This window comes from Chelonoidis abingdonii, chromosome 1 (genome assembly GCF_003597395.2).
Source record: "Chelonoidis abingdonii isolate Lonesome George chromosome 1, CheloAbing_2.0, whole genome shotgun sequence".
In the NCBI taxonomy this organism is placed as follows: domain Eukaryota; kingdom Metazoa; phylum Chordata; order Testudines; family Testudinidae; genus Chelonoidis; species Chelonoidis abingdonii.
This window is the reverse complement of record NC_133769.1, coordinates 148,360,191-148,375,773: the sequence shown is the minus strand read 5'-3', so window position 1 is coordinate 148,375,773 and position 15,583 is coordinate 148,360,191. Positions and strand designations below refer to the sequence as shown.

General features: G+C 46.9%; 1 protein-coding gene across 1 annotated transcript in view; it reads right to left on the bottom strand.

Annotated features, from left to right (window-relative positions):
* Nucleotides 1-15,583, bottom strand: part of LOC116833757 (uncharacterized) — a 660,803-nt gene that overhangs the window by 289,467 nt on the left and 355,753 nt on the right. The gene's annotated exons all lie outside the window — the stretch shown is intronic.

The window sequence follows — 15,583 nt, the reverse complement described above, 5'->3', positions numbered from 1 at the left end:
ACCCTCCTTCAGGGAGGGGAGGGGACCACGCCGGCTCACCACGCTCCGGCCTTCCGGTTGGGCTGAGCAAACAAGGCAACACACAGTCTGAGCTTAGGCCCTTCAGCAGGGGCTGAGCAGGTAAGGCAACGGTATATATATAGTTGAGCCCAGCCCTTGGGCAGGGCAGGGCAACACACAGTCTGAGCTCAGGCCTTCAGCAGGGGCTGAGCCACAAGGCAACCACTGTAGATGGACTCCTCAGGCCAAGGGAGGGGGAGTCTGCCACCCTTAACGGGGTGCAGGGGGAACGCAGGCCCTCCCACTCCACTGCGCTCCAGCCCGGGGCCCTAGTAGTGGTCAGTGGGGATCCGGACCGAAACACACTGACAGAGCGATCAGTGGGGATCCTGACCGAAACACACTGACATGGGCTCAGGCGAGTCTGCAGCCACGCAGGAGTCGGCTGCCCCCAGGCCACTTCCAACCTCCCCCTCACTGGTCCCTGCCCTTCGCCAGCGTCGTCCGGGGGGTCCCAAACCATGGGTTCCTCAGCAGGCTCGGCGGCGAGAGGTCCGGTCCAGTCCTCAGGGTGCCGGGGTTCGGGCGGTCTGGTCCAGTCCTCCACAGGCCGAGCGTCAGAGGGCTCTGCCGGCTGCTCTGGGTACTGGCCCTAGGGGAGGTCAGGCCGTACCCCTCCGGATACCGGGCGCGGGGTAGGCCGGACCCAGCGGGAGCTCAGGCCTCAGCGTCTGCCTTCTCTGGCAGCCTCCTCCTAACTGAGGGCTGGGGCCGGGCTTTTGTACTTCCTGTCCTGTCCCTTGACTTCCTGGGGGGTGGGACAGGCGGCGGGGGCCTTGGACTTCCTGTCCTGCCCCTTGACTTCCGGGGGGAGGGGGGATAGGTGGCAGGGCCTCCGCCCGGGACCGCAGTTTTCCTGGCCTATTCCCTTCAGGAGTGTGGGGGAGGAGGGCCCCCTCGCTACACCATGTTAAGGACAGGGAATCGCAGCCTCCAGCACCTGGAAGCTGTGTAACAATGGGAAGTGATGTTACTTTGTTCTTGAACCACTATATTTTCAACTGACTTGTCTCTTAAATATTTTAGCTCAGGGATCGGCAACCTTTGGCACGCGACTCTCCAGGGTAAGCACTCTGGCAGACCAGGCTGGTTTGTTTACCTGCCACATTGGCAGGTTTGACTGATCACGGCTCTCACTGGCCACAGTTTTTCACTCCAGGCCAATGGGGGCAGCGGGAAGTGGCAGCCAGCACATCCTTCAGCCTGCACCGCTTCCTGCATCCCTCATTGGCCTGGGATGTCAGACCGTGGCCAGTGGGAGCTACAATCAGCCGAACCCATGGACATGGCAGGTAAAGAAACTGACCCGGCCCACCAGAGTATGTGGATTGGAGTTTCCCCAAGGTCCTTTAAGTGTTTCTTGATTGGGCACTTGATTTGCAAATTCCTTTCTGAAGAAGCTGTCCTAATGCTTTACTAAGGCTACTTCAGAATCAAAACACACTGATGTACAAGAATGTAGCCAATATTCATAATTTTGGCTACAAAAATGATACACCCATACAGATAGTATAATCATCAGCAAATTATAACCTTTTCATAGACACCTTATACAACAACCTTTGTACAATATTTGCTGCAAATATATAACAGTGGTTGCACCAATGAACTACAAAGTCACAGGTTATATTAACAATATCACAGCCAGGGCTGGTGTTAGGGGGTAGCAAAAAGGGCAACTTCCTGGGGCCCCATACTCTCACAAAGCTACATTGCTTAGGCTTCGTCTTCAGCCCCTTGTAGTGGGGCTCAGGGGCCTGGACTTCAGCCCCATGCACTGGGACTTCAGCTTTCTGCCCTGAGCCTCAGTGAGTCTAATACTGGCCTTGCTTGGCAGCCCCCCTGAAACTTGCTCATGCCCCCCTCCCCAGGGGCCCCAGACTCATGCTTGAGAACCACTGCCTTACCCCACAAGTCACAGCAATGTTCAGGTTACTGCCAGTCCCAAAGGACCAGTCAATTCCCTAGGTCAATTGAATCTTAGATCTCCCAACAAAGGCAACACTCATAGCCAGTCCTGTAATAACCTGTATTAAGATTTATTTAAAAGGAAATTACAGTTGTTTACAAAGTTAAAGCAGTGTGACAAAGCTCTGTCCTTGTCTCCATGGGCCCTGCATTTTCTGGTGGATTTCACTAGCCTCAGAGGCTCACTGTGACCCTCCATGTTGCCCTTCTCTCCAGAGACAAGGGTCACAGCCTACTGAGCCATTTTCATCATAAGCCAGCAAGGGAGGTGAGGCAAAGCTACACTCTCTTGCACAGTATCTGTTGTCTCCCACTCTCAGTGATTAATCAGAGGAGAGCCCAGGACCACCCTCTACTCCAGGCTCCAGCCCAAGGACCCTAATAGTATCAGCTATGGTATCTGACCTTTTAGAAACAGGGCACATACAATTCCTTGTTCTACTTCTCCACAGCATCCCCCACTTATCTCAAGGCTTTCTTGTGCCTGATCTGGTGCATACTGCTCAATCTCTCCTACAGCTCCTGTTATGCACATCCCCTGCCTAACTGGGAGGTTTTTCACTAGTTTCAGCCAGCCCCTGGTTGGCTTCAGGTGTCCCAATCAACCTAGCTGTCTCCACAGCTTTCTGGAAGGATATTAATTGGCCCCAGGTGTCTTGATTAACCTGGACCGACTGTCATTTGGTTACCATGGTAACAGGGATTTGTTTAGCCTGGGGCTAACATACCTGTTTCTCACTACTTTCCTATAGCCATCTGGCCTTGCCCTGTCACAGCAGCTAATCATCCAGATGCAGACAAGTTAGAGTCTTAAATTTCAAAAAGTAACAGAAGCTTCTATAATAAGCAAGCTCTACATATTCTTTAGGACTAACCCAGGCTAAGCAGCTGGGAATCTCTTGCTTATGCCTAAAAATTTTACCCCCCCCCGGAGTCCAGGCAGCATACAGATAATCAGTTCCTTCTGTATGGGGTTTTTAATCCCCTTCCTGCCATGTGCTCTCAGCTGCAAACTCAGCTAATGGGAAGTCAAGAGCACAACAGTCTTTTGTCGTCTTTAACATCACATAATAGTCTATCTGGTGTTAATGGACCTTTCCTGGCAGGCAGGGTGTAATGCATTCTGTTGCCAATCAGCACTTCACCTAGGTCAACTCTCTCTCCTGTCTGGTGATTTATAGAGCCACAGAGGCTCACAATGCAACTAGTCAGATATTAACCCAGGCACCAATTCAATGTGAAAGTTAAGGTACCCCCCCTTAATAGCTTACAAGCAGCCAGTAGGGGGAAGCAGAAACCTCACATACACAGTACCCTGAACTTTTGAATTGTTTTTTTCTCGAAAACTTGCTTCAAACCAGTTTTTACTGAACAGATAACAGAAGCCCAAAGCTTGACACCTACCAACCAAGTGTTAACATGCAAGGGTCTTTGTCTGAATGTGTATAAAAAGTTTGTGAAATTTGTGTAAGGCAGAGTCTTTGTATGAAGGTGCAAGGCTCTCCTTTCTTCTGCAGAATAAAGCATCTTTTCCTTATCCCTGTCAGGCTGTTATTGGCTGTCAGCTAAGCAGACCTCATATTTCAGTAACAGTTTCTGGCGACCCCAGACGGGACTCTCCTAGCTCGGACATCGGACTCCGGACGGCTGCGGCAAACTAGAAGCAGCGCCACCGGGGTGTTTAGCCCCTCTTCCTCACCTCACCGCGGCCCCTGGGGTTCATGCTCCGATAAGGTGAGCCCTAATAGGATAAGGAAATTCTATCTGGTTCTGGTTCTGTTCTGTTTAACCAGTTACTGTTGTTTTTCTGCTCTGTTCATTTGGGCATTAGGTGTGTGGGCGGAACTGAACCTCTCGTTCGTAATTCCTCAGGGTGGAAGCCATTGCGTACGATTAAGCTCTGAGGTCGAATTGAGATCCTTCTGTCCCGTCCCCTGTAGCGGTCAGTGTCATAGAAGTGGAAAATCCTGGTTTAGACTGTAATTCCCTCTGCTTTCTGTGTAATTCTCTGGTTGAGCGTCAGAAGACAGATGGGTGGGTCTCTGGGTAAACCCTCTAAAGTTAGCCCTTTGGACTATATGTTAAGTAAATGGCCCCTGCCCGGTGTTCAAAAAGGGATGTCAAGGAAGCACTTTTTACAACTTTGCACCAGGATTGGCCAGCCCTGGGAACTGCATGGCCCTAGTTTGTCTACTTTGATATTCCGACTCATTTAACCGCTTTGCGCCTGATATTGGAGAATCAGGCGCCAGGTCAAATGGACTATTGGTTTTTGTGGGACAATGAGATTCATCGTTGCTTGAAGAAGGTACAAATCCAGGCCCCTCTATTCCCGAAAGCTTCTACCCCTCGCGAAGCCGATTGTTGGGAGGATACCCTCCCCCCCCATATATTGCCCCAGACCGCAGCCACCCGCGGCGGTAGCACCATCGACTGTGGTGGGCCCAGTACCCTCCTCTACAAAACCCTGGACAGCAGGTGTGTCAGAACAGGTCCCGCCAACGAAAATTGAGGAAGCCACAATTCAAGCCAGTAAGCTAACTAGTGGAGTGACGGGTAGTGGGTACACATCTTTTCTGACCACCATCCTTAGTCCATCTCGTACGAGAGAGGGAGCAGTCTATGGGGAAGAAACAGTTAATATCCAGGAACCCCTCCGGACCATCCCAGTTCCCACAACGGATGGGAATGTGATAGACCTTTAAGTCCATGTCCCTTTTATGACTGCAGATCTTATGAACTGGCAAATCACTATGCCTCGCCTCAGAGACGACCCGGACGTCGTTCATAGGTGATTCCGTGCCATTTTTCAGTCTCATAATCCTGATTGGCAAGATGTGGGCCAACTTTTAGACTGTCTATTACGTATGGAGGAGAAAGAGTGGGTCCTAAGGGGGGCCCGGGAGGCTGTGGAGGCTGCCAGTGACGGGCGTGATATTATAGCTCTCACTAACCCTACTCAGTGGAACCCGAATGATTCAGCCGACCAGGCAAACTTAAAGAAATTCCTAAACTATATTTTGACAGGTATAAAACAAGCAGGAGAAAGAACTCTAGATTAGTCTAAGGTTCATAATACTGTGCAAGGGAAAGAAGAACACTCCTCCGACTTTTATGAGAGACTTTGTAAAGCATTTTGTACTTATACTAACATAGGCCCCAAGGCTGCGGACACACAGTCCACGATCAGGCTTATTTTTATCTCTCATTCAGCCCTGGACATTAAGAAGCGGTTGCAGCAGCTCGAGGGCACTGAGGGAAAATCCCTGGAGGAACTGGTAAGCGTGGCCACCCGTGTGTATCACACAAGAGATAAAGTTCAAGAGACCAAACAGGTGAGGATGCTAGCAGCCCTTGTAAATGCTGGGAGTGAGAAACAAGGGAGGAGGCGGGGACCCCCCAAGTGACAACCAAAAGCAGATCACGAGGGGCCCCAAGCTCAATGAAATGTCATTACTGTAAGCAGCTTGGTCACTGGAAAAGAGAGTGCCCAAACTGACGTACCGGATGACAGCCCTGACCTCAACATCAGATGGCTGTGGAAAGAACAGACGCTGTCAATAGTGAGGAATAACGGCGACCTGGGGGTCCACTTGTTACCTATTCAAATGACTTTCCACTTATGTTTGTTCCTCCACAGACCCCCAGGTCCGTTCAGCTTTGGGAGGAACCGCTTATTCTTGTCTTTTGGACTCAGGAGCTGCCCTCTCTACTGTTACTGCCAAGCCAAAGAGAGGAAACCTTACAGATAAAAGCATTCTGGTAATGGGTATAGGCGGAAAACCATTTGAGTGTCCTGTATTGCGAGAAGCTGTTGTAGAAATCTCTGGTGTTTCAGCCTCCCATGCATTTTTGCTAGCTCCTGCTTCCCCAGTTAACCTCTTGTGCAGAGACCTGCTGTGTAAATTACATGCTCGGATTTTCTTTTCAGATGATAAAATTATTCTTCGATTGCCTCAGAATCAACTCCCCCAGCTATGTGCCGCATTAACCCAGGCTACCGAGGACTCAATTCTGCCTGTGAGTCCAATGTACCTGCCTGAACGACTCAGACGAGAGGTACACGCCTCCCTGTGGGGCACTTCAAAAGCAGACTTGGGCACTGTCCAGACAGAGCCTGTATGAATAACCCTGAAGCCAGACATTGGCATTCCTCGAATCCGGCAATATCCCATCCCCCGAGAAGCTCTGCTGGGCCTCTAGAATCTTATCAACACATTCCTATGGTTGGGAGTGTTGATTCGCACTAAGTCCCCCTATCCTGCCTGTTAGAAAACCTGACCTATATTTTCTTCTAGGTCATTGGTAAGAATGTTAAGTAGCACATGGCCAAAAAGCAATCCTTATGGGAACCCGTTAGAAATAAATCCACTCATTCATGGTTCCCCATTTAAAATCCCAGTTTTTAATCTATTTAATGTATGCTGTGTGTATTTTGTATCTTTCTAGTCAAAATATTGTGCTGAACCAACTCAAATGCCTACGTATATTACATCAGTACTATTAGTTGCAACCAAACTTTTGATCTCATCTAATAAGGATATACAGTTAGTTTGATTGGATCTATTTTCTCTAAACCTTTGTTTATGGATACTAATTATATTACTCTCCTTTAATTCTTTATTAATGAAATCCAGTATCAGCTGCTCCATTCTCTTGCCCAGTATCGATTTCAGACCGAAACTCTTGTAATTAGCTGCATCATCTTTTTTATAGTTTTTAAATATTGGCACAGCATTAGCTTTATTCCAGTCTTCTGGAATTTCCCCAATGTTCCAAGTCCTAATAAAAATCAACATTAAGAGTCCACCACGCTGCTCCACCAGGTCTTTCAAAACTCTAGCTATCTGGACCCACTAATTTAAACATATCTAACTTTAATAGCTGCTGTTTAACATCCTCGTGAGTTACTATTGGAATGGAAAGAGTGTCAGCGTCAACATCTTATGATACGAGTTACATCATCTGTTTTTCTCTAAATCCAGGAAAGAAATATTTATTGAACACTTTTACCTCTTCTGCATTATTTTTAATAATTCTTCCATTTCCATCTAGTAATTTACCACTACCATTATTAAGATTAATTTTGTACTTAATATACTTTTTAAAACTTCCTTTTTATTTTCATTGGTTGATCATTGATTTCTGATAGCTTCCCTTACAACTTTCTACAATTCTGACATTCTAACTTATATTCTTTACTATTGACTTCCCCTTTCTTCCATATATTTTATTTGGAGAGTGTTGGGATTCCTACAAGGAAGACACCAGCAGGGTCCAGAAACAGCCCCATCTCCTATATAAAGCTCTGTCTAGTAGGTATGTGATAAATGTGAAGACCCTGCCTTTGTCTATCATCTGGGAGACACAAAGGTTCTCTCTTTCTACATTCTGATGCCTCCGGGATGCTCTTGGCAAGGTGGGGGTGGGACTCTGTTAACATGTGCCTCCCGGAGCTTCCATTTACCTGGTGCTGCTGTTCTGTGAATAGTGGGATTGTGAGTGGGACAGCAGGTACTGAGTGTTGGACTCTTTCTCTTTCAGGGGCCGGTGACTTTTGAGGACGTGGCTGTGTATTTCAGGGAGGAATGGGCTCTGCTGGACCCTCAGAGAGCCGTGTACAGGGATGTCATGCAGGAGATCTGCAAGACGGTGGTCTTGCTGGGTAAGGAGTCCTGTCCCCTTGCTTATTAGAAGCTGTGGGGTCATGGGGTGATATGAATGAGTCATTAAAGGAATGGCTTGGGCCAATCTACATCAATGGAATACCCGACAGAGACAAGGGAATAATTGTCACTTGTCCATGGGAGGGTCTACATTTGGCTGAGTGAAGCATACATGGACTCGTTACGTTTTTGGGAGCAAGAAGAACTGAGCTCACAGATGTGGGGAGCTCTACTGGAGCGAAGACAAATGAACAGTCACAGTGAAAGGAAACCAAAACGTTTTCTACAGCAGCATGGCTCAAGTGCATTGGCCAGTAAGGACTATACTGTCTTTTTTGCTTCCCTGTGCTAATCTAAGGACTTTCCAATGCTGTGTTTCAGTTGACTAATAAACCCTGCTATGTTTTAATAGTCTGCCCAGTGTCACAGCAAAAACTTGCTCTGTGTGTTGAATGAGGAACAGTCTCTGAACAGAAGTGAAGTTCAGCTGGACCTGCTGGCAAAGCTCACAGGTTGAAATAGGAGTGCTGAAGCCAGAGGCTCAGTCTCAGGTGCTGAAGCTACATGGCCTGTCCTTGTGGAAGAGTGGAACCCCTTGGGGGTCTAGTGCACTCAAGGGGCACTTCCTGAGGACTGTTTCAAAGCCAGGGCATTGCATAGATCCTGCGGATCCATGACAGTGCCAGTGTGTCTTCTGGGGAAAAGATATAAAATAAGAAAAGCATCTAAATGCATATTTACTATTGCCCCCTCATCAGTCATCTTGGGAATCCCTGATTGTTTCCGAAGTGTATTAAAACCTTCCTTAAAAGCTTACCTCTTGGTTATCAGGTCATGTCAGTTTGTAGCCCCAAAAGACCCCACTCAGTCAGCTCAAACTCAGCTGTTTCTCCCCAAAAAGTCTCTCATCTTCAGTTTCCTGAAATAGGTAAAATCAGTCCCTGTGCCTTTCTTCATGGTGCAAAGCTTCAAAAGATGAAGATCTGCATAACCAGCTTTAGGATCTGGCATTCATTACCCCTTAGTGACACCAGATTGCACAGGAAACCCATCCCTTAGCCCTCCCCAGTATCATCTGGCCCATCTCCAAATCATAGTCTGTGAAGTATTCACGTTTCAAGGGCTGTCTCAAATATACGGATAACAGTCATAACTAGGGCCAGTGTTCGTTGGCAATGAAAACAGAGTAATTGACAAACATAAGCAATATATAATCCTTTACAGCATAAAAGTGCATTGGGGGAGCGGACAGGAGCCAGCTGTGTGTGGGAGGTGGGACCTAGACACTGGGCATTGAGAGCCTAGAGCTAGCTGTGGGCTGGGGATACTGGGCATGAACCAGCTGTGTGCAGGGGAAATGGGCAGGGTAGAGGTGCTGTGGATGCAGCTGAGAGCAGGTATGAGCGCCATCCGCTCTGCAGCCTCATGAGGGAGCCTGATGTCTCATTGCCAAGGTCCTCCCCTACCCAGGGGAAGCTCCACGGTGGTTTTGCTGAGCGCAGACTTGTATGAGGAGGGAAGAAATTGGCAGTAAGTCTCAACCACAGCCAGCCTCTGCCCTGCACCCTGGGGAGGAGTCAGGTGTCTCTGAGCAGAAATCTGGGGGGTTGTGACCCTGCATTCCCCACCCACCCTCTGATCAGCAATTCCAGATATGAAGGGTGATTCCAGAAATGAAGAGTAATTTCAGGGTAAAAATGCAGTAATAGCGGCAATTTTGGGAAAACACTGGCCCTAGTCATACCATTAAATACGATAGTCTCAAGATGTATGCCTGTGTTCACCAGATCTGTCACTCTGCCTTCACAAAGTTCACTCTGCTGGTGGGTTCCACCTCTTCCCCCATCGATGTCCGTCTTGTCTATTTAGGGCCATCTACTATCCTCTGTTTGTACTTTGCCTAGCACAATGGGGACCCACTGTTAGTTGCCCTTTAGGCACTAAGATAATGAATATGATTTTATAATAATAATAACTCTCCTGCCACCAGGGCTGGCTTTAGGCCTATTCACGAATACCCTCAAATCAGGCCCCATGCTTAAGAGGGCCCCGCGCCCAGTGAGAATCCCTTCCCTGGCTAGAGGCGCCTTTTTAATTTTTACTCACCCGGAGGCGCTCCAGGTCTTCGGCAGCACTTCGACGGTGGGTACTTCGCTCGCTCCAGGTCTTCGGCGGCACTTCGGCGGTGAGTCCTTCAGTGCCACTGAAGACCTGGAGTGAGTGAAGGACCCGCCACCGAAGACTTGGAGCACTGCTCGGTGAGTACAAGCCCCACGTGTTTTTTTTTTAAGTCATCCCCCACACTTCCTAAAGCTGGTCCTGCCTGCCACTTTGAGCCAAGGAATCTGGTCTTGGGATGTTACTTCTTAAAAATGAGCTGGAGTTAAAACCATGGACTGTTTTTTGTGACAAGTTGTGATGATATGGTTCTGGCAGAACCCAACTGAGAGTGCGAATTCAAGACAAATCGCTTAAAACAGGGCAGTTACAGCCCAAGGCTGGGGTTTTTCCACCTCTAAGGCAAACCAAACCAGCCAGACAAAGAGGACTTTGGTCTCACCCCACTGGCTAACCACAAGTCACACAAATAATTCCCTTAGACACTCCAGTTTCCCAGTATCACCACCAGTCCCAGTCGTCCTGGGGATGAATGGTTATGAAAACCAACAACCCAATAAAAGAAAAAGGTTCTCTCGATCCCAAAGAATCAAGCCCCAGACCCAGGTCAATATACACATCAGATCTTACCCACAAATCACGCTGTTGCCAATCTTTTAGAATTTAAAATCTAAAAGTTTATTCATAAAAGGAAAAAGATAGAGATGACAGCTAGAATTGGTTAAATGGAATCATTTACATACAGTAATGGCAAAGTTCTTAGTTCAGACTTGTAGCAGTGATGGAGTAAACTGCAGGTTCAAATCAAGTCTCTGGAGAACATCCCCCGCTAGGATGGGTCATTCAGTCTTTTGTGTAGAGCTTCCTTGTAGCAAAATCCCTCCAGAGCTAAGAAGCAGGATTGAAGACCAGATGGAGATGAGGCATCAGCCTTTTATAGTCTTTTCCAGGTGTAAGAATGTCTTTGCTCTTACTGTGGAAAATTATAGCAAAATTGAGTCTGGAGTCACATAAGCAAGTTCCTGCATACTTTGCTGAGTTACAAGGCGTATCTGCTTTCTCTCAATGGGTCAGTTGTATAGCTGATGGTCCTTAATGGGCCATCAAGCAGGCTAGGCAGAGCAAACATCAATTTGTCTGGGATGTCACCCAGAAGCATAGCATAAGTTTGAAGTACAGACAGTATAGAGCCAATATTTGTAACTTCAACTAAAAAATGATACATTCATACACACAGCATAATCATAACCAGCAATCCGTAAGCTGGTCTTAGATATCTCATATGAACCCCTTTACATAAGATTTGGTTCCACTACAGGACCTTGGTTGCATCCATGTTCTATATGGTCCCAGATTATATCAATAACGTCACACAAGTATCCCACAAATTCCACGGACCTCCCTTGTTTTCTTTGCCTGGAGTAGGGTTTCCAGTTTCCAAACCTGATGTGATCTTGCAGCTGGAACGAGAGGAAGAGCCGTGGGTCCAGAGCTCTGAGAAAAAAGCACTCCTGAGAACTGCCTGCACAGGTGAGGAATTGGTTAAACCAACTCAAAAACTGTCTGTGAATACAGGAAAGATTTTGGATGCCCTACAAAGACCTTGTGAGCTCTGCAAGTTCAAGATTGTTCCCTGCAGATGTGGAATCATTAGGCAAATGCCACTCATGGCTCCCCTCTACCATGACTGACAACTGGCAGCAGGTCCCTCCCTGACCTTGCTTTCCCCTGAGAGTTATGGTGCATTGAGGACCCAGAACTGATCCTTTCCTCTCTCCCCTCTGGGGAAAGGTTTGGGGATAATCAGCTTCTGATCGGTTTGATCTCTCCTGCACATGTTTTGGTTTGTCCATCCCTTTTTCCATTCCCCTCTCTGAGATTTCCTTTCTTTCCGGTGCAGGGAGTGACCTATGTCTTGATTCTCTCTGTCTCCCATCAGGTGATGGGATGGTGAGTGAGAATGAGGAGCAGAAACCCCAGCAAGAAGATGCTGAGAAAGGAGAACCACATGGAACGTTATCAGGAAGATCCAAAGGGAATGTTTCCAGAAGTTGTGCACTCCCAGAAAAAGCCAATTCTTGTGAGACTCAAGAGAGGCCAGAGGAAAATTGAGTAGCCACTCAGACCTTATAACACGTGACCGAATCAACTTGGAAGAGACACGCTACACATGCCATGAATGCAGGAAAAGCTTCAATCGGCGCTCTGCCCTTATCACACATCAGAGAATCCACGCAGGGGAGCTGCCCTACACATGCTCTGAGTGCGGGAAAAGCTTCAATCAGAGCTCAAACCTTATGACATATGATAAAATCCACACAGGTGAGACACCCTACACATGCACCAAGTCTGAGAAAAGCTTCAAACAGAGCTCATACCTTATCAGACATTGTAGAATCCACACGGATGAGACACGCTACACACGCGCCAAGTGTGGGAAAATCTTCAATTGGCGCTCACACCTTTTCAGACACCAGAGAATCCACAAAGGAGAGACACGCTATACATGAGGCCTGCACAACTCGTAAAGCAGTGAGGGCCATATTGCTCTGAAGAAAACAGCTGAGGGCTGAAACCGCCCGGCCCTGTGGAAACACTCCCCTCCAGTGCCGCCTGACCCTGCGGAAACGCTCCTCCCAGCACCGCCCAGCCTCACAGAAACAAACCCTCCTTCCCCAGCGCCACCCACTGAAACAGCTGTGGGCCAAAAAGGAAAGTTGGGGGTATGATATTTTATTAAGAATTTTTCAATAAAAGCAAACATTTTTTAAAATTATTTTAACTTTTTATGAATTATGTAAAAATGAAAAACATCTGTTTCGTTGAAAGAAAACTTTTGTACTTTTCATAACTACCTTGCAAATTTAATGATAGTACATCTCTTTTTGGTAACAAGCTTGTCATATTCGGGGGTCATATTTGAAGTGGATATTCTCATAATGTTTTCCAAATGGTCATCAGTCAAAGAAGAAAGTTGTTTGTTTTTATTCATGTTCATGATGGAAAATGTTCACATATGTAAATGCTTCCAAAAATGCTGAACGTTTTCAGTGCAATTTCGATAAGATTCTTGTATTCTTCTGTCATAAGTAGATAGGTAAGGGTTAATTTTCTTTTACCTGTAAAGGGTGAAGAAAGGGAACCAAACAGCTGACCAGAGGACCAATCAGAAAACTGGATTTTTTAAAAGTCAGGGGCGGGAATTGGGGACTGTGTCTTTTGTTTCTCCCGGCTATGGATTGAAACAGCTTTTCTTCTAACTCCAATCTTCTTTATAACTTTCGTCTACCAAAGTGTGAGTACAAAGGCAACAAAGCAATAGGCTGTTATATGCTTTGTTTTGTATTTACATGTGTGTTGTTTGCTGGACTGGTTTAAATTGGCTATTTTTTAAATCAGACTGTTTATTCCTATTTTCTTGTAAGTCATATCCCTGTATTGATCTCTTAATACAGTGTTTAGTTTATCTGTATTTTCTTTCTTGTTTTTATATAAAGTTTTCGTTTTAAACTTGTGGGAGTTTCTTTTCCTAGTTAGGCAGGGGATAGAAATCTCTCTGCCTGAGCTCTGTCTATCTCTGTGACAGGCTAGGGGGGAAGGAAAGCCCATGATCTGTGTTTTACTTTCCTATTGTCCCAGGGCGGGAAAAAGCTACAGGGAAAGAGAGAGGGAATCAACTCTGTTCTCTTGTGTTTAAGGTTTTTCTCTATTTACGGCTACGGGGCAAAGGGAGGGGTGAATCTCTTTGTGTGAGCTTAACTAGGTTGAATGCATCGCTCCGGCTAACCCAAGGAAAGGGGGGAAGCTGGGGGATGAGATAGGGAGACCCAGGGGCTCTGGGTCTTGGGGGGTCCCCCAGGGATAAGTTGGGGCGACTTGGAGGCTAATAGGAGCCAAAATCCTATTTGGTGGCAGTGATATCAGATCCAAGCTGGTAAAAGCTTGGGGGAGTTTACAGTAAGCACCCAGATTTTGGACGCTAAGGTCCAGATTTGAGACAGACGTTTACCACATCTTAATTGTCCAGACTTTTGTAGAAGTCCTACAGGCTGCTTTCTCTGTGCTTATTTCGGTAAACTGCCAAACATGGAAATTTGGTAACCTCCAACTGCAAATCTAGTGGCACTTCCTCTGGATCCACAGAAAAGGGATCTTCAATCAGCTTCAACTGGACGTCATCGTCTTTAGACAAAGTAAGTCTTCTGTCAAATTCTTCAATCAAAAGATTAATGTGCTTTGTTTATTTTTGTCCTAATTCAGCATATTTGTGCTGAGGGATACACTGTGCACAAGTGACACATTTCACCTTTTGACAACTGACTTCTGAAAAGTTTCAGTTTCATTTTGAAAGCTTTCACTGCTGCACACATTTGAAATATAAGTTGATTTTCCCACTGAAGTTGAATGTTGAGGTCATTCAGGTGTGCTGTAACAGCACAAAAGAAAAAGAGACCTTGTTTCCAGGACTCATTTTCAAGCTCTGGGAATTTTATTGGCCCATTTTCTAGGAATTTTGCTACCTCCTTTTTCAAAGCAATGAAACGCTGGAGCACTCTTCCTCGACTCAACCACCTCACTTCCGTATGGTAGCTCAAGTCACTGCACTCGGCGTCTTCCCCTTCAAGAAAGGCTTGAAATGTCCTATGTTTTAGTCCTCTAGAAAGGATGTAGTTTACAATGGAAACTGCCACTGACATTACACGCTCAAATTTTAACACTTTGCTACACAAAACCTGCTGATGTAAATGCAGTAATGTTTGGTTATTTGTCTCCCAATAAATTCTTCAAGAATAATAACTGCTCCAACATTTTTTCCGCACATAGCTGGAGCAGCATCAGCACAAATGGCCACCAAGCTTGTGAAATCTAATCCCAACTTATCATTCATGCACTTTATCACTTCACTGGAGATTTCTTTTCCGGTTGTGCGACTTGTCATGGAGCACATGCCAGCAAGTTCTTCAGTAATTTCAAAGTTTGTATCAGTACCTCTAATAAAAATTAGAAGTTTGGGGACCACTGGTTTAGGATGATGTCCTCAATCACTTCTCAGCAGTCCAATAAAAGCTATTCCTCACCCACCCACCCCTCCATCCAGGGGCAGCTCTAGGCATTTCGCTGCTCCAAGCACGGCAGGCTGTGTTCAGCGGCTTGCCTGCGGAGGGTCCGCTGGTTCCGCAGCTTCGGCGGACCTCCTGCAGCCGTGCCTGCGGGAGGTCCACTGAAACAGTGGGACCAGCGGACCTCCCACAGGCAAGCCGTGGCAGGGAGCCTGCCTGCGGCGACTGGCAGAGTGCCCCCCCGTGGCTTGCCACCCCAAGCAAGTGCTTGGTGTGCTGGGGCCTGGAGCCGCCCCTGCCTCCATCAGGATGGAATAGGTATGTTCTGCTGCCCTTCACTCATACAGGAAGTAAAACATTTTATTCCACTCAATCTTAAAGTGATTTGTATCCCACCAACAGCCAAAACTGGTCATTTTGGGAAAGCAGCCCCATCATGCTGCATACCTAGGCAGAGTAGGTGTGTCTATGCAAACACGGTCTGTTCCTGAAGTCTTTCCCACTCGTCAACAGATGTGAGGGGGGAGCTCATTCAGACCCTGCTTACACTTAGTATTTAAAAACCATAGACTTTAAGGTCAGAAGGGACAAATATGATCATCTAGTCCGACCTCCTGCACAATGCAGGCCACAGAATCCTACCCATCCACTTCTATAACAAACTCCTAACCTATGCGTGAGTTACTGAAGTCTTCAAATTGTGGTTTGAAG